Source organism: Arvicanthis niloticus, chromosome 6, assembly GCF_011762505.2.
Source record: "Arvicanthis niloticus isolate mArvNil1 chromosome 6, mArvNil1.pat.X, whole genome shotgun sequence".
In the NCBI taxonomy this organism is placed as follows: Eukaryota; Metazoa; Chordata; class Mammalia; order Rodentia; family Muridae; genus Arvicanthis; species Arvicanthis niloticus.
This window is the reverse complement of record NC_047663.1, coordinates 50,574,711-50,593,177: the sequence shown is the minus strand read 5'-3', so window position 1 is coordinate 50,593,177 and position 18,467 is coordinate 50,574,711. Positions and strand designations below refer to the sequence as shown.

The window sequence follows — 18,467 nt, the reverse complement described above, 5'->3', positions numbered from 1 at the left end:
TATCCCCAGAGGGATTCTGGGCAGCTCTTCAAGGTGAACACAGGAGCCAAGGTTCACCTTGAAGGAAAGAGCCTTGGTTCCATTCTCACCTCCCCCTCCATTCCTTTACTGCTAAGAAAGGAAACTTTGTTCTTACACAGAAGACACTACCAATGTCCTCTGGTCCATTCTTATGACCGCAGGTTCCAGGGTTGCTGATCCTGTTAGAGTAGTGCCTGACTTCTCTGGGTTTCAGAGTCCTCAGTTCCTAAGCATGGATACATCACTCCCACTCTGCCTGCTGGGAGGCACAGACAGGGCAGGAGGGGAAAGGCTCCTCCTCTCTGAGAGGCTGTGAAAATGACAGCAAGATGCTTTATGGGGAGGTCAAGACAGCCTTTGAGTTCAAGATTGTTTGGTTTTTAGGAGGGAAGGAGACAGGTAAGAATTCACACATAACTGAGCTGTCACAAATAATGTAAAATACCTTGGAGTGAATCAAACCAAGCAAGTAAAAGATCTGTATGACAAGAACTTCAAGTCTCTGAAGAAAGAAATAGAAGAGGATCTCAGAAGATGGAAAGATCTCCCATGCCCGTGGATTGGCAGGATTAATTTAGTAAAAATGGCCATCTTGTCAAAAGCAATCTACGGATTCAATGAAATCCCCATCAAAATTCCAAATCAATTCTTCATAGAGATAGAAAGAGAAATTTGCAAATTCATTTGCAATAACAAAAACCCAGGATAGTGAGAACTATTCTCAACAATTAAAGAACTTCTAGGGGAATCACAGTCCCTGACTGCAAACTGTACTACAGAGCTATAGTGATGAAAACTGCATGGTATTGGTACAGAGACAGGCAGGAAGATCAATGGAATAGAATTGAAGATCCAGAAATGAACCCATACACCCATGATCACTTGATCTTTGACAAGGGAGCTAAAACCATCCAGTGGAAAAAGGACAGCATTTTCAGCAAATGGTGCTGGTTCAACTGGAGGTCAGCATGTAGAAGGATGCAAATCAATCCATTATTATCTCCTTGTACAAAGCTCAAGTACAAGTGGATAAAGGACCTTCACATAAAACCAGATATTCTGATACTAATAGAAGAGAAGGTGGGGAAGACCCTTGAATACCTAGGCACAGGGGAAAAGTTCCTGAACAGAACACCAATGGCTTATGCTCTAAGATCAAGAATTGAGAAATAGGACCTCATAAAATTGCAAAGCTTCTGTAAGGCAAAGGACATTGTCAATAAGACAAAATGGCAACCGATAGATTGGGAAAAGATCATTACCAATCCTCCATCTGATAGAGGGCTAATATCCAATATATACAAAGAACTCAAGATATTATACTCCAGACAACAAAATAACCCTATTAAAAATGGGGTACAGAGCTAAACAAAGAATTCTTAATTGAGGAAACTCGAATGGTTGAGAAGCACCTTAAGAAATGCTCAACATCCTTAGTCATCAGGGAAATGCAAATCAAAACAACCCTGAGATACCACCTCACACCAGTCAGAATGGCTAACATCCAAAACTCAAGTGATAGTAGATGCTGGCAAGGATGTGGAGAAAGAACACTCCTCCATTGTTGGTGGGATTGCAAACTGATGCAACTACTCTGGAAGTCAGTCTGGCAGTTCCTCAGAAAATTGGACATAGCATTACCTGAGGACCCAGCTATATCACTCCTGGGCATATACCCAAAAGATGCTCCAACATATAACAAGGACATATGCTCCACTATGTTCATAGCAGCCTTATTTATAATAGCCAGAAGTTTGAAAGAACCCAGATGTCTTTCAACAGAAGAATGGATACAAAAAATGTGGTACATCTACACAATGGAGTATTACTCAGGTGTTAAAAATAATGAATTCGAGAAATTCTTAGGTAAATGGATGGAACTAGAAAATATCATCCTGAGTGAGTTAACCCAATCACAAAAGAACACACATGGTATTTACTCACTGATAAGCTGATGTTAGCCCAAAAGCTTGGAATAGCCAAGACTCAACTCACAGACCACATGAAGCTCATGAAGAAGGAAGACCAAGTGTAGATGCCTCAGTTCTACTTAGAAAGAGTAACAAAAATACTCAAGGGAGCAAATATGGAGACAAAGTGTGGGACAGAAACTGAAGGAGGGGTCATCTGGAGACCATTCTACCTGGGTATCCATCTCATGTACAGTCACCAAAGGTAGACACTGATGTGGATGGCAGGAAGTGCATGCTGACAAGAGCCTAATATAGCTGTCTCCTTAGAGGTCTGCCAGAGGCTGACACATCCAGAGACCGATGCTCACAGCTAACCACTGATCTAATCAAGGGTTTCCTAATGGAGAAGTTAGAAAGAAGACTGAAGGAGCAGAAAGTGTTTGTGGCCTCATGAGGAGAGCAACAATACCAACCAACCAGAGCTCCCAGGGTCTAAACCACCAGTCTGGGAGCACATAGGGAGGGACCCATGACTCCATCTGTACATGAAGGGGAGGATGGCCTTGTCAGACATAGGTGAGAGAAGAGATTCTTGGTCCCATGAAGGATGAACACCGAGTGGAGGGGAATTTGAGGGTGGGGAGGTGGGAGTGGGGGCTAGGTGGGGGCACATCCTCATAGAAGCATGAGGATGAGGGATGGGATAGTAGGTTCCTGGGTGGTGGTGGGGGGAATAGGTGTGAGGGGATAAAATCTGAAATGTAAATATAATATCCAATAAAAAAATAAAGTCAAAATACTTCACTAAAAAAAAAAAGAATCCTAACTGCCCAACTGCTCCTTTAGGTTTGAGAGTTACATCAGAAGGCCAGACAGAGATAAGTCCCTGGGGCACAGGCTTGCCTGACTCTTCCTGTTGGCTAAAAGAACCAGCCAGCATGCTCTGGCTACAGGGTTCTGGAGCCATTGTGGTTCTCTGAGCTCTTGAAGGGCACTGGCCAGCAACCTCTGGGAAGTGTTTTTCTGGAAACTGCCTGTGGACTTGTGCTGGAGAGGTGGAGGGCCTGGAGAGGGAGCATCTTAGAGATAGTGTGGAGAAGGACACATGTGTCCAGGGCTGTGGTTTGGAGGTTTTCTTAATTTGCCTGGAACTCTAGAGGAATGGTACACTTCCAGGTACAGCAATCTATCTCAGTTTTCTGTAGTCAACCCCTGTGAAGCTCTATGGGTCCAGCCCCTATCTGTTCTAGAACCTTCCTCAACTCTGCCTTTGCCTGGGCTGCTGGTCACATGTTGGCTGAATCAAGGCCCATTTCTCCTTCATGCCTCAGAGATCCCTCTTGGGCCATTCAGTAAAATTATTTCTCTCACAACATTATATGCTCATAATACTGTTGCCTGAACAGCATTCAAAGGTTTGGCATTACAGAGTCACAGGCTGATGGGTGATCAATGTCTGTCTCTTTCCACTTAACTCAGAAGAGTGAGCCATGTGTGTTTGTGTTAATTTTCTTACATCCTGGCACACAGAAAACTTGATATGATTGCAAACATACGTGGATTAATGAATGTATAAATAATTGAGGCACTCTCCTGGAAGAAGGCAAGCTTGAGAGCCTTTTACTACATATAGCCATGTTAATGCACGTGATCCACCATGCCCAGCTACTTACCTAGTATTATCTTTGTTTTTACAAATGTATACTGTGTGTCATTTCATATGTACTATGTAATATACATTCCATGTTCATGAGATGGGTATCACTTTCCATTTAATCCATGAGAAAACTGAGTTTTCCAGAAGACAGTGACTTGCCCAGTCACAGGGTGTAAATGGCACAGTTGGTCAGGAGCCAGGCTGACTATGAATTATCTATCCCTTCTCTTTTCTTCATTTTGTCTTTTGGGAACTCACCTCTGTCCCTTCCCCTCCTTATGTCCAGAAAGGAAATGCAGGACTTGCTTACCATAGGATTCTGAGGTTGCAGTCAGGATTCCTGAGCCCCTCACACAGCAGCCTCACACCATCATCACCCAGGTCATTCAGCTGCAGGTCTACCTCAGTCAGGCTGAAGTGGACACTGAGCACGTTGGCCAGGAGTGAGCAGTGTGTGGATGTTAGGCCACAGTCAACAAGCCTGCATGGGAGATGATCATTGTCAGCTTCTCCAGGACTCATTGCTTTTGAGAAATTATCTCAGGTCTCCTTTTGTGAGCCTTGGCATGCTGAGCTGCTAGTGGTTAGCTCTCTGTTGTGCCTTTTTTTGGTCTAGGGAGATAACTCCATGTTGTCTACAGCTGTGCTTCAAGAGCAATGGATAAAGGTCAGGGGCAATGCTCTGCTGCCATTGGCCATGGCAGAGTTTCATAGGCCTAGGACCTCTCACTGCTGTATTTCAAGAGTCATGTGAAATGAAATACACCAGACCTAGAGTAGGGCATGATCTCATTCATTAAGTGAGATCTTAATCAAGATAAAATCCATAGAAACCAAGTAGAAATCTGAATACAAAGGCAGAAGGAAAGGAGGAAGAAGCCATTTCTGAGACCTGGAGCTTTCTCCACTCAGGCTTTCCTTTGCCTCTATATTCTTCACTTTTGCTTTAGCTGTGTCCTCAGGAAATGTGTGTTATCATTTGCTAGTGGGATTTCTTGACAAGTGCAGTCTTTCATGATCCCCAAGAACAGAATTCCATTTGTTTATCTTAACAAGTCTGCTATGTGTTATAGGTGAGGTAATGGGAGTTCAGTGAATACTTGATAAATACCAAGCTTCACTGTCGATATCCTTTGTCTTTAATCTCCTCCCATCTGCCCGTGCTTCAGGGAGAACCCAGGCCAGACTCACCACAAGGTCTTTAGTTGCCAGCCATGGTGCCTCAGGGCCTTACAAAGACTACATGCTGCAGAATAGCTCAGTGGATTTCCACTTAGGTCCAGCTCCTTCAGGTTTCTGGTGAATTTGAGATTGCAGAATAAAATCTTCCAACTGGCATCAGTGATTGGGGTCCACCTGTACCTGAGAGGAAAAAAGGTGTGTGACGTGTGTGTGTGTGTGTGTGTGGTCTGTGCACAGTCCCACACAGCAGATTTAGTTTCTATCTGCTTGAGCCTTTGGCACTGTTATGCCAACCCCAGAATTCACTAGACTTCATGTTCCTTTGCTCCAAACTCTGTATCCTATCCTCTGGGTGGTTCCTCATCTGTGTTATTTAGGATATCATGCTATGTCCTCATTTTGTGCATCTGTTTCTGACCCAGTCCAGGTTTTTGAAGGTTGTGAACAAATGGCTTGCATCTTTTTAATCTGTAGTGTCAGCTTAGGGCCTGACACAAAGTGGTACCTTGAAAATTCAGATGGGCTTCTTCTCTTTGATGTGAATGCGCCTGCTTTCCTTTGTAATAGATTTCTTGAGTCTCATGATGGATAGCTTGAAGGAAAAGAGCTCAGGATTGGCAGTTGGGAATGATTCTGTAACTGTATGGTAAGCGTGATCACACGCTATACTACAGCTGTGTTGGTTCACATGGTCCTTGTAGTCTTCCAAGGATAAAGAACCATAGGGAGAGGAAAGAGAAAGGAGAGTGGACACACACACACACACACACACACACACACACACACACACACAGAGAGAGAGAGAGAGAGAGAGAGAGAGAGAGAGAGAGAGAGAGAGAAAGACAGAGACAGAGAAGCAGAGACAGTGAGAGGTAGAACGACGGGCAGAATCAGAACTGAAAAGGGAGCTATAACAACAGACACTGAGGAAATTAAAAAAAAAATCATTAGCTCTTACTTCAAAAACCTGTACTTCACAAACTTAGAAAATCTAAACTAAATGTGCTATTTCTTTGATTGATAGCACTTATCAATGCTAAATCAAGATCAGTTAAACAATCTATATAAACCCATATTTCCTAAGGAGACAGGAGCAGTCATCAAAAGTCTCCAAACCAAACCAAATGAAACCAAACAAAACAAAACCCCAATGTCAGATAGTTTAATGTTGAATTCTACCAGACATTCAACAAAAATCTAATAAAAGTACTCGTCAAATTATTTCACAAAATAGAAACAGAAGGAACACTGCCAAACTCATTTTTTAAATGAGACTAAAGGCACTCTGATACCTAAATCAGACAAAGATTCTACCAAGAAAAATTATTTCAGTTCAGTCTCCCTTATGAAATTGAAGGAAAAATACTCAATAAATTATTTGCAAACCAAATCTAAGAACACATCAAAAAAACATCATCCACCATAATTAAGCAGGCTTCATCCTAGACATGCAGAGATATTTTGATATATGAAAATTAATCAATATAATCTACCATATAAACAAAGTAAAAAAACCTATGGTTATTTCATTAGATACTGAAAAATCATTTGAAAAAATATCCAACACAGCTTTATATTAAAAGTCCTGGGGAGATCATGGATACAGGGTGAATATCCAAAACGATATACAGGAAGCAAATAGTCAATGTCAAATTAAATGGAGAGAAACTTAAAGGAATTCTACTAAAATCAGAAACAAGACAAGGCTGTCCACTCTCTCCATAGTTATTCAGTATAGAACGTGAAGTTTTGGCTAGAGTGATAATACAGCTGAAGGGGACCAAATGGATACAAATGGGAAGGGAAAAAATAAAAGTATTGCTATTTTCAGATGATATGATAGTATACATAAGTGACCATAAAAGTTCTACCAGAGAACTCCTACAGCTGATGAACACCTTCAGTGAGTGGTTGGATAAAAAATTAAGTAAAAATATCAGTAGTGCTCCTATATAAAACAACAAATGGGCTAAGAAAGAAAATATGGAACAACACCTTTCACAATAGCCACAAATAATATAAAATGTCCTTTAGTAATATTAACCAAGCAAATGAAAGATATGTATGATGAGAACTTTAAATTATTCAAGAAAAAAATTGCAGAAGATATCAGAAGATGCAAAGATCTCCCACGCTCATGGATTGGTAGTATTGTAAAAATGGCCAAACTACCAAGAACGAACTACAGATCAATGTAATTCCCATCAAAATACTCACACAGGTTTTTTAGACATTGAAAGAACAATACTCAAATTCATTCTGAAAAACAAACAAACAAACAAACAAAAAAACCAGGATAGCTAAAACAATTCTGTACAAATTAAAAAAAAAAAAAAAAACACCAACTATTTGCAGTATCACCATCCCTGATTTCAAGCTGTACTACAGAGCAATAGTAATGAATACTACATGGTACTGGCATGAAAACAGACAGGTTGATAATTGGAATAGAATCAAGGAACCAGAAGTAAGTCCAGACACTTATGCATGCTTGATTTTTGACAAAGAAGCCAAAACTACACAATGGAATAAAGAAAGCATCTTCAACAAATGTTGCTGGTCTAACTGGACATCTCCATGTAGAAGAATGCAAATAGAGTCATATCTATCACCCTGCACACATCTCAAGTCCAAATGGACCAAAAAACTTAACATAAAATCAGATACACTAAATCTGATAGAAGAAAAACCAGGAAGTAGCCTTGAACACATTGATACAGGAGACAACTTCCTGAATGGAAAACCAAGAGCTCAGGCCATAAGATCAACAGTTAATAAATAGGACCCCATGAAACTGAAAAGCTTCTGTAAGGCAAAGGACAGTGTCAAATGGACAAATGGCAGTCTACAGAAAGGTAAAGATTTTTACCAACTACACATCTGACAGAGGGCTGATATCCAAAATATATAAAGAACCTCAGAAACTATGAGGGGCAAAGCCATGGGTGAGCTCTCTCTCATGGCTACTACTGCTAATGGGAACACTACTAATGATACTCTGCTCTACTTGCAGATGGTTGCCTAGTGTAATGATAATGTCACAGGTTTTACCCAGTAGCTGATAGAAACAGATGCAAAGACCCACAGCCAAACATTAGGTGCATCTTGGGAAATCTTGTAGAAGAATCACATGAGGGATTGAAGGAGCAGGAGAGTTCAAGCATGTACAAAAAATGTACAGAATCAACTAATCTGGGCCGATAGGGGCTCACAGAGACTGAACCACCAACCAGAGAGCATGCATGGGATGGATCTAGGCCCTCTACACATATGTAACAGATGTGTAACTTGGTCTTCATGTGGGTTCTGTAACGGCAGGAGCTGGATCTGTCTTTGTCTCTGCTGTCTGCCTTTGGATACCTTTCCATAACTGGCCTGCCTTGTCTAGCTTCAATAGGAGAAGATGCACCTAGAACTTGAAATGCCAAGGGGCGGGGGTTGATGACCGTGGGATGCCTCCAGGCTGACCAGACAGGGCAAAAAATGGGAGAGGTAAGGTGAAAGGGTGGACCTGGGAGGAGAGGAAGAGGGAAGCTGCAGTTGGGATGTAAGTAAATAAGTAAATAAATGAATGAATGAACGAATGAATGAATGAATAAAATGGAGTACAGAGCTAAACAGAGAATTCATGATAGTGACTCTCTAATGGTTATGAAGGACTTAAAGAAACATTCACCCTCTTTAGTCACCAGGGAAATGCACATCAAAATGACTCTGAGATTCCATCTTACACCTGTCAGAATGGCTAAGATCAAAATTCAAGGAACAGCTCACGCTGGTGAGGATGTGGAGCAAGGGGAACACTCCTCCATTTCTGGTTGGGGGACAAAGTTATACAGCCATTTTGAAAATCAACTTTGCAGTTTCTCAGAAAGTGGAAATAGATCTACCTCTAGACACAGCTATACCATTCTTGGACATATATCCAAAAGAAGCTTCATCATACCACAACGACTCTTGTTCCACTGTGTTCATAGCAGCTTTATTTGTAATAGCCAGAAACTGGAAAAAATGTAGATGTCCCTTAATTGAGGAATGGATAAAGAAAATGTGGTGCATTTATATGATGGACTCAGCTATTAAAAACAATAGCATCATGAAATTTGCAGGCAACAGATGGAACTAGAAAAAATAACACAGATCCAGAAATACAAACATATTATTCACTTACAAGTGAATATTGGTCACAAAGTACATGATAACCATGCTATAATCCACAGTCCCAAAGAAGCTAAGTAACAATAAGGGCCCAGGGAGAGATGCTTGAATCTCACTGAGAAGGTGAAATAGATTAGACATCAACAGGGTGGATAGAGGGATGGGGTCTGGGTAGGAGAGGTTGTGGGCATAGGAACAGGAGAGACAAGGTGGGGAAGGACATAGGGAGAGAGTACTGAGACAACTGGATTTGAGGTGACATCTCTGGGTTGAGCCAGAAATATAGGACAATGGAAGCTCCAAAGAATCTAGGAAGAGGACCCTAGTGAAGACTTCTAACAGTGGAGGATCTGTCACCTGAACCAGCCATCTCCTGTAACCAGGAAAGACGTCCAATGGAGAGACACATTGAGACATAAACATAGGCAGATAAAACCTTAGAATCACAATTTGTCCTGTGTACAAGTAGGCAGGGGTAAAAGATGGAACAGATTTTTATTAAGGCCAACCAATGACTGGTCCAACTTGAGACCTATGCTACGAGAGGGAGCCCACCCCTAATACTGTTAATGATATTCTCCTATACTTGAAGACAGAAGCCTAGCATAATGGCCCTCTTAAAGGCTTCACTTAGCAACTGATGAAAATTGATGCAGAGATGCTTGGGGAATCCTGTGGAAAGGGAGAGGAAGGACTGACAGAGCTGGAGGTGTCAGTCACCACTAGAAAGAAACTAAGACGACGACGACAACAACAACAACAACAACAACAACAACAACAACAACAACCCCTACATAATCAACTAACCTGGGCTTGTGAGGGCTCATAGAGACTGAACTGCCAATGGAGACAATGCATGTGACTTATCTAGACCTTCTGCATATACATTAAATTTGTGTAGCTGAGTCTTCATGAGGGGCTCCTAAAGTGGGATCAGCATTGTCTTAAACTACATTGTCTGCTTTGGATCCCTTTCTCCTAACTGGCCTGCCTTGTCCAGCCTCAATAGAAGAAGATGCACCTACTATAACTTGGTATGCCAAGGCTGGTTGATATCCATGGGAGGCCTCCCCTTTTATGAGGGGAAGTGTAGGAGGTGTGAATGGGGGAAATAAGGGGAAAGAGAGGGAGTGGGAGGAGAGGATTGGAGGAAAGCTATGATCCAGATGTAAATAATAGCTTAATTAATAGTAATAATAAATTAAAAATATTAAAAATCCTGACCTACTCCCAGGACACTGTTTCTGCTTCCTGCTTGTGATATAAGATACGAGCTCTCAGCTGCTGCTCCAGTCACTATGCTTTCCATGTGCCATGATGGACCCTGACCTCTCTGGAACCATGAGCTCAAATCAACTCTTGTATAAGGTGACTTGACCATGGAGTTTTATCAGAGCAACAGAAAATTATCCAACACAATAAGCAGTCTCTCTATCAATGAGTTCCGTCCTTAGCCCATGATACTTTGAGATAGCACCGCACTATGTAGCCCAGGCTGGGCTGGGACTTCTGGCCTTCTTGCCTCTGCTTTCTGAGTTTTGGATGACAGGTGTGCACAAGCAAGCTCAGCTTCTCCAATTCTTAACGCTGTCCTCTTTGAGAAATGAAGTTCTGGTTCATACTTCCTTTGTTTTGATAATTGATATATCATCACTTTTCTACAAGCATTTATTAGTCCATCCTAATCATATAAAACAGTCATTGAGACACCTTCCTGCATGTGTGTAACACTGTTTGATCACATGTGCTCTTTGCCCCACTTCCCCCTTCTCCTCACCCTGTCCTGTCCTCTCACAGTCAGTTCACTACTTTCAAGTCATTTGGTTTTCACATGAGCTTTTTATTTCCTGTCAAAATGGTGTCAAAGTCCTGAAATCAAGGGCTCTTCCTGCTTTAACCTCCTGAAGGATGGAATTTCAGGCTTATGCCAGCTAGTCCAGCTCAGATTATTAGGAGAGAACATTTCAACATGTAAAACAGAAGACTTGACTGAAAACATTACTATGCTGAGATCTCTCAATGTAAACAAACACTCTCTTCCCTGATACCAGGCACATGCTTGGTCATGGCAAGAGGCACTCCCTATATAATTAGAGTAGATTGCTGTCTTTTCTCTCAGTTTCTCTGGTCTTGGGAAGAAATTTTATTTCTCCTCTTGTGATTGACTGGTAGGTCACTGTATAAAATAAATACTTAATGAATATTTATGGGGTGGGCCATGTAGAGAGAAGGAGACACATACTGATTCTAAGTAAGCTGTTCTGCACAGGGGTAGCTAAGAAGTCTACCTTGCTGCTGGCATCGGCAGAAAGTTAGGGAGCCTTTCAGGTGAGTGCCGGGGCAGGCTGCCTTCATTGACACATACAGATATCATCTGGGCAGTGAAACCATAGGGACTCTCATGCATATTCATTCTTAGGTGATAGGAAAATATTTCGGGGCCAAGTTACTGTTGTGGGGATAGGGGATGATGCCTGCAGGAGTGAGCTTATTTTCAGAGAGAACGCATGTTAAGAGGGAGGATCAGTAACTGTAGCCGTTGGAATCCTGTGAAGGATGAAGATGATTTGAATCAGAGAAGCTGGGTGTTCCTCAATAAGGCATAGGGAGAGACAAGTTCATAGCCCCATCCTATGATCAAGCACCCAGAGGTGAATAGAGAGAGGTGGTCAGATTCCACAGTTAGATGTCACTGATGACCTGTACCCTGCTGCCCTGGAACCAACTGAGAGTGCTGCTGGTGCTCAGAACACGTGGCTCATGGCATCCACAGGGAGTCTGGAGAGAGGGCTGTGTCTGAATACTCACAGAACCATCCTGCGGGGCGTCAACTCATGTCCCTGCGGCCCTTTTCTGTTCAGCTGAAGAGTGGTCACCTGATAGCAGAACTTAAGGCAGAAAGTGACGGCCATGAGCTCCATGTCTGTCTGTACCACCAGGTGATTCACGTTTGTCTGGAACAATGTGGCTTCCATGTAATTTGGGCTAGGCTCTGTTAAGTGAAGATTATACATCACCTGTGTCAGGAGCTTCTCTTCCCGATTCTCAAACAGACAGTGGAACAAACCCAGATGATGAAGTTGATAGGGTGAGTCCCCTATGATTCTCCATAGCAGCTTCAACGTTGTCTTCCTAGGAAGCTTGCAGCCAAAGATCTTTTCCATTTCTCTCACTCCCTGTTTATTCAAAAGACCAAATAGGAAGCGCACAGTGGGTGCCTCAAACAGGTTTTCTCTTCCATACTGTTCTACCAGTGTTTTCACAATTCTGTCATCTTCCATATCACCATGTCTTTCCTCACTGTTCTCCAAGATGTAGGACATTGCTGCAAAGAACTCCTGGAGACACAAGTGGGCAAAGCTGTAGCTCAGAGAGCTGGGCTGCTTTTGAAGGACACCAATCTTCAGGAAAGTGGCAATGGCATCCTCTGCAAACCCTTGGTTACAGAGGTCATTTTCACTGAACAGGGTCCTTCTTTGGCAGATTCCCTCAGCAGCCAGTGAGCAGAGGGCTCTGAGCTGGATCCTCATGTACTGGCCTTGGATTTTCAGTGAAAGGTATTTCAGGCAGAGGGCTGTGGTGGTCTCTGAGGTCAGTGAGAGTACTCTTCCTTGTTCCATCTGCTTTTCCAGGCAATTGCAGACCAGCCAGCACACCCAGGGAACCTCACACAGAGTCAGGAGCACTGGGTTTGATTTAACCAATCTAAATGCAGTAATTGCATCTCTTCCCTTCACAAAATATTTGTAGAAATAGTTTTCCCGTCCCAACACAGAGAATCCTAGAACTTCCATCTGATGTGGCTGCTTCAAGGAAGGAATAAGCTTCTGCAGAGCTGTGTTCCGAGCTGTGAGCAGGAAGGAAGCACCAGGAAGGATGGATTTTCCCAGCAAACTTCCCAGCAGTGTGTGCACAGTCTGTGTTTGACTCCAGTGCGGACATAGCTGAGGATTCTTGTCCTTCAAAACCCATGCTGGCTCATCTATGCCATCCAGAATGAAGAGCAGCTTCTCAGGGTGAGACAGGATCTGCCTGATGGGAGCTGTGGGCACTTCCTGGCCTTGTTCTATGAGCTCAGCCAGACTCAGCTGCTTGCACTGGGCCAGCTCTCTGCAGCTGAAGAAGAAGACATGCTGGAAGCGATCCCTGTAGAGCTGGCCTTCCTTCCAGGCTCTCCTCACCTCCATGGCCAGCATTGACTTCCCAATTCCAGCAGCCCCCCCTATTATGACTAATTGAGGCTTTTTCTGTGTACGTATGTTTTGGCCAAATAAGTCTTGGATCTCAATCATTTGTCTTTTTTTTTTTGGTACATATCGATGCCAGCTTTTCTTAACAAACTTCTTTGAGCCTTGTGGGCAAAATTTTCGGGAGAGTAGTAGGTTTGTGAAATTTTGGAACAAATTCTCCCTTTTTGATGGCTGGATGGAGGAAAGGTTCTCCCTTTTTTGATTCATATACATTTCTGGAATGGTTCCTGAATAAAAGAGAGAAAGTTTGAGCAGAAGTGTATACATCAGTGTTGTGTGCTCATTCAATCAATCCTTCCTTCTTTCCTCTTTCCTTCCTTCCTACATTCCTTCCCTCCTTACTTTTTTTGATCTTTTATTATCTGGATGCATTTATGCTTCTGTCTATGCTCTACAGCATATAGGCTGTGGACATTAGTATATTCTAAACAGTGTAGTGCAGAAAATGTGAGTTTAGAGGAGAAGATTCTACTTCAAGTGGTCATGTGACCAATAAAATGCTGTCTAACATTCATTCATGCTTCAGCCATTTATTGATTTCTTACCCTGTGCCAGACCTGCTTTTGAGGCTGAGAGTAAAGGTTGAGTTCACAGACATAACTCTGTCTTCATTCAGTCTATGAGATGATGCAGTGGCTCCACTGAACTCTGCTTTCCCATCTGTAATTTGGTGGCTGTGGTCTCTCCCTGTAGGAGGCTATGGATAGCAGGGAGATTACAGATAGTGGATCAGATGTCTGCTTCTTGCAGATCCTATTGGATCCACCATTGCAGTCCTGACAACATCAATCCCATGTCCTGAGATTGTGGGTCTGACAGGAAAGTCTAGCAATGCCATAGAGTTCATGTTTCAGGACATAGACTGGTACCCTGTCCCCAGCCTGGCAATCTTGGTTGTATTTTGTACTGCCTTTCAGATACCTTTGTTTGTGGCTACCATTTGGATCTGTTTTGTCTCCTCTGAAACTAGGAGTAAGGAATACTGGGAGTAAGGGTCTATTGTGGGGGTTTGGAGTCATGGGTTCAGGCCCTGTTGTGGATGGCTCTGTGCTACCTACATTTTGAATTTAATTTCTGCTCTCCTGGGTGGGGCTGCAGACAAGGAGTGAGTCACATACTTAGGTGTCTTCTTGTGAACCAATCCCTTATGAATAAAGGAGCCAATCACTGGGCAAGTAGGAGGGACTTCTGGGCTGGATAGGGGAAGAGAGGAGGAGGAAGAGGGGGAAGGGGAGGGGGAAGGGGAGAAGGAGGGGGAAGGGGGGAAGGAGGAGAGATGGGGAGGGGGAGGGGGAAGGGAAGAAGGAGGAGGAGGGGGAAAGGGAAGGGGGGAGGTGAAGGAGGAGGAGGAGGAGAAGGAGGAGGAGGAGAGGGCCATTTTGGCCATGCGTGTGTACCCATGCATGGACAATATGTAGCAATAGAGTTTCCTGGTATTATGGCTGATCGGAAAGGATCCACCACTGGAGGATTAGATTTAATAAGGCTTAAAAGATTAGGTTTTGGTTGTTGTGCAGAGAGATTGAGTTACTATTGTTCCTAAACTCTGTGTGGTGTTTTTCTTCTCCAGGCAACTCGACTAAAGCAAAGCCTTTGTTTGTGTGATGAGTCCCTCAAAGGCCATGGGGGTCTGAAGCACGGAAGTGGTGTGGTAGTGACCCGCCAGTGAGATTAGAGAGCCGAGTAGAGAGATTCTGGAGCTCTGGTCAGTGTTGAACCTTGGAGCGGGAACTTGGATGTCGGCTAAGCTGGAAGCTAGCTGGGCGATTCATTATTAATACCTTCCTCTACAATTCCCTTTAATAATTAATTGACCAATACTGTTCTTTTAGGAATGGACAAGCTTTTGTGGGAAGGGGTAACCTTTTTTTCTGCCGGAACTGTTTGCCTTTATAAGCCCTTTTTGAGACTGAGTAGTCATAGTTTTCAGTCTTAGTCTTCTAGCATCTAGAACTATAATTTTTGAAAAAATTCACCGAGCATGTTCCCATAGCTCTATAATTTATCATTTAGAAGATAAGCATGAGAATCAGGAGCTCAGATCCAGCTTTTCCATATGAGGAATATGAAACCATCCTAGGCCACAATCAATCTATCAATCATTCATTCAGTCAATCATTATCTCAATCAACCAACCAAAAAACAAGAATAGAAATTGTTGGTTACCCACTTAGAAGGAGGAAGAAAATACTCACAGAAGGGAGAGGAAGGAGGGACCTGGGCAGGAGAGAAAAGAGTCAGCAGAGAATGGGAAAAGGATTAGTTATGTGGGGGGGTCTAGAAGAGAAGTCAGAGGGCCAGGAGAGTAAATGGAAATAAGCAGCCTTGAGGGATGAGAGGTTGGGGGGACCCTTTAGAAAGTACCAGAGACTGGGGAGGTGAGGGACACTCAGGACTCAATGAGGGTGACTGTAGATAAAATACCCAACACTGGGGAGAGGGAACTCAAAGAGTCCACCTCCAGTAGATAGGAGCTCAAGTGGAGGGGCTGAGTTACTAACCCACAGTCAAAATTCCTGACCCAGAACTGTTCCTGTCTATAAGAACTACAGGGACAACAATAGAGAAGAGACTGAAGGAAGGTGGTCCAATGACCAGCTCCACTTGGGATCTATCTCATGGTGGGGCATCAAGGCCTAACACTATTACTGATGCTTTCATGTGCTTACAGATGGGAGCCTGGCAGAGCTGTCCTCTGAGAGGCCCTACCAGCAGCTGACTGAGACAGACACAGATACTTACACCAAACCCTTGAACTGAAGTTGGAGACTCCTATGGTTGAATTAGATGAAGGATTGAAGAAGCTGAAGGGGAGGGTGACCCCATAGGAAGATTAGAAGTCTCAACTAAAGAAGACCCCAGGGAGCTCCCAGAGACTGAACCACCAACCAGGAGCTTACATAAGCTAGTCCGAGGCCCCAGGTACATATATAGCTGAGGTCTGCCTGGTCTGGCCTCAGTGGAAGACAATTTGCTTAATCCTCTAGAGACTTGAGGCCCTGGTGGGGAGGCACCCTATCAGAGGCAAGGAGGAAGAGAAATGGGATGAGGAACTGTGTGTGTGGGGGAAATGATTGGAATGTAAATAAATAAAATAATTTTAAAAAAAAAGTTGGTGATTCTTTGCATTCTGCCTGCAATGGAACCCAAACTCAGACAATTGTTCTTAATTTAACATGCTCCACAGTTTGCCACTGTGCACTCTGCTGAGCTTCATCTCTCTTGTCCTATGGGTTAAAGTGGGGTGTACGTTGTGGATGGACTTCCTGTGTTAGAAAGAGAGTTTTAACTTGATATGCTCTACTGGAACAGTCATGTGATTGCTGCCATTCATTTCTGGAGAAACTTTTGAAAACAGCTGAGTACAGTTGTGAACTGTATAATGAGTTGGAGGATAGAGGACTCAGTAGGCCCCTAGCCAGGTCAGCCACTGTCCTAATATAGACTGAGCAATGGCAGTGATTAGATCCAGGAGGAACTTGTGTATAACTTTTAAAGGATGGGGTAAAAATAATGTATGAGGATAAGGAGAAATGGAGAGATCAAGGGAAGGAGCCGAGTCAGAGGAAACTAAAAGCCCATCCTTAGGAAGACATTATCCACTAGATTTTTTTTTTTTAAATCTGGTCCTTCATTAAATCTTTGGGTGCTGTTAACTCCTTGGGTTTGTTGGGTTTGTGGGTGCATAGCAATGTTGTTCCTGAAGTAAGGCACTAGCCCCACAGTAGCAGTGTGCAGGAGATCTAGCTCTCTTTAACCTTGGAGAACCACAGCAGGGAAGACGGGCTCAGCCTAGGCAGAGAAATTGATGGAGACAGAGGAGTGGGAAGGTGGGCATCTAGAGAGTGGGGAAGTGTAGATGTAAGAAGATGGAGGGATGCAGGTCAGAGCGTGATGGTTGGGAGGATAGAGGATGTGAATGAAGGAATGAAGTTGGGGATGGAAAAGGGGGTGCTGGGGTACCAAGGACAGGAGGATGGGAGGGCAGGAACACAGGGATAGAGGATGCATGATGGACCATGGAAGACACTCACTATCCCATGTCCTCAGTATCCCAGGTTCTCTTTTCTAACGTCCCATTCTAAGGAGATCAATACTTCAGCCATTAATGTGACCCAGTGTATGGTGGGAAAATACAGGACAGAGGTGGAGTAAAGGCTCAGGCTAAGTTTAGTTGAGCCTTTTTGAAGGAATCTTTAGAAGTCTTCCATCCCTGGAATGCCACATAAGGGGAAGAATACAGAGCCAACTAACAATTTGGTGGAAGGCACATTACCCAGAGAAAGCCAAAGGGTCACATGTATGCAGGGGACAGACCAACACAAGACTTCTTAGAGGCCCTGATGTAAGGATAAAAGAAACATTAGTTCTGTGTCCTTGTCCAGGTATGGACTTGGCAAGGCTGGTCTAACACTGAAGCCTGTGCCTCAGAGGAGTCAAGATAATAATATCTGGGGATTCACTCTTCCCCTTGTGTGCTGTGGTTATCAATTCTAAGGCAATTGTGTTGAGGTGTCCTGTGCTTTATTTACTAACTTTGTCTAAGTTAGCTCTCTGGAGATCTTGGCTCTCCCACACCACCCCCTGTAAATTGCATCCATGATAATATATATCTCATCCCTGAATACCTCATCATTCAGGATCCTTATTCCTGCAGATTCAGGGCAGACAGGAGGGTGCAGGATAGGCTATGACAGGAGCAGGCACATGAACCAGACAGGTGAATGCAGTGGTCTATCATCCGTCAGAGCTGGCTTGCAGACTCCAAGCAGAGGCTGGGGCCCTGGGCCCCAATTTTCAGGACGAGGTCCCCATGTCTGCCACATACTCCTTAGTGAAGTGAGGCCAGCCCTTATCTTCCCAGGACTAAATGGTTTGGTGGAATCTGGGTCCCACTACTTACCCTACGCTTCTCTGGTGCCCACTGGAGTGTGTGTCCTTGAATAAGGGTCCTCAGGTAGGAAACTCTTCTTTAAAAGTGAAAAGGACGCTGGCCCATTTTCAGGAATGCAGGCGACAGAGAGCTGTAGATGTACTTCCTGTAAACACTGGGAGTGGAAGTTGAACATGATTCAGCTTGTTACCTGTTAAGTCTCTGCAGCTGCCTGGGCTAGAGGAATCAGGCTGAGAGTTTCTTCTGGGTTTGCAGAAGCCCTGCCTGCCTGACCACAGCACTCATGTCTGAGCTCAGTTGCCCTCTCCATTAATGTGGGACCCAAGGTTTGCCAACAGGTTCTAGGTCAGCAATAATTCCTGGATTTTCTCCAGATTTGTGATCTGGATCTC

The 18,467-nt window shown here is 43.6% G+C and overlaps 1 pseudogene across 1 annotated transcript in view; it reads right to left on the bottom strand.

The window, feature by feature from the left end:
* The window catches only part of LOC117710285 (NACHT, LRR and PYD domains-containing protein 1a-like), a 36,899-nt pseudogene extending 18,704 nt beyond the window's left edge, over nt 1–18,195 (bottom strand). The window contains exons 1-4 of the transcript XR_013111228.1: nt 18,085–18,195; nt 11,740–13,408; nt 4,783–4,953; nt 3,902–4,072 (exon numbers count right to left, since the gene is read on the bottom strand). The product of XR_013111228.1 is annotated as an NACHT, LRR and PYD domains-containing protein 1a-like (transcript). The remainder of the gene's footprint in view (nt 1–3,901; nt 4,073–4,782; nt 4,954–11,739; nt 13,409–18,084) is intronic.
* Nucleotides 18,196–18,467: the final 272 nt, after the last annotated feature.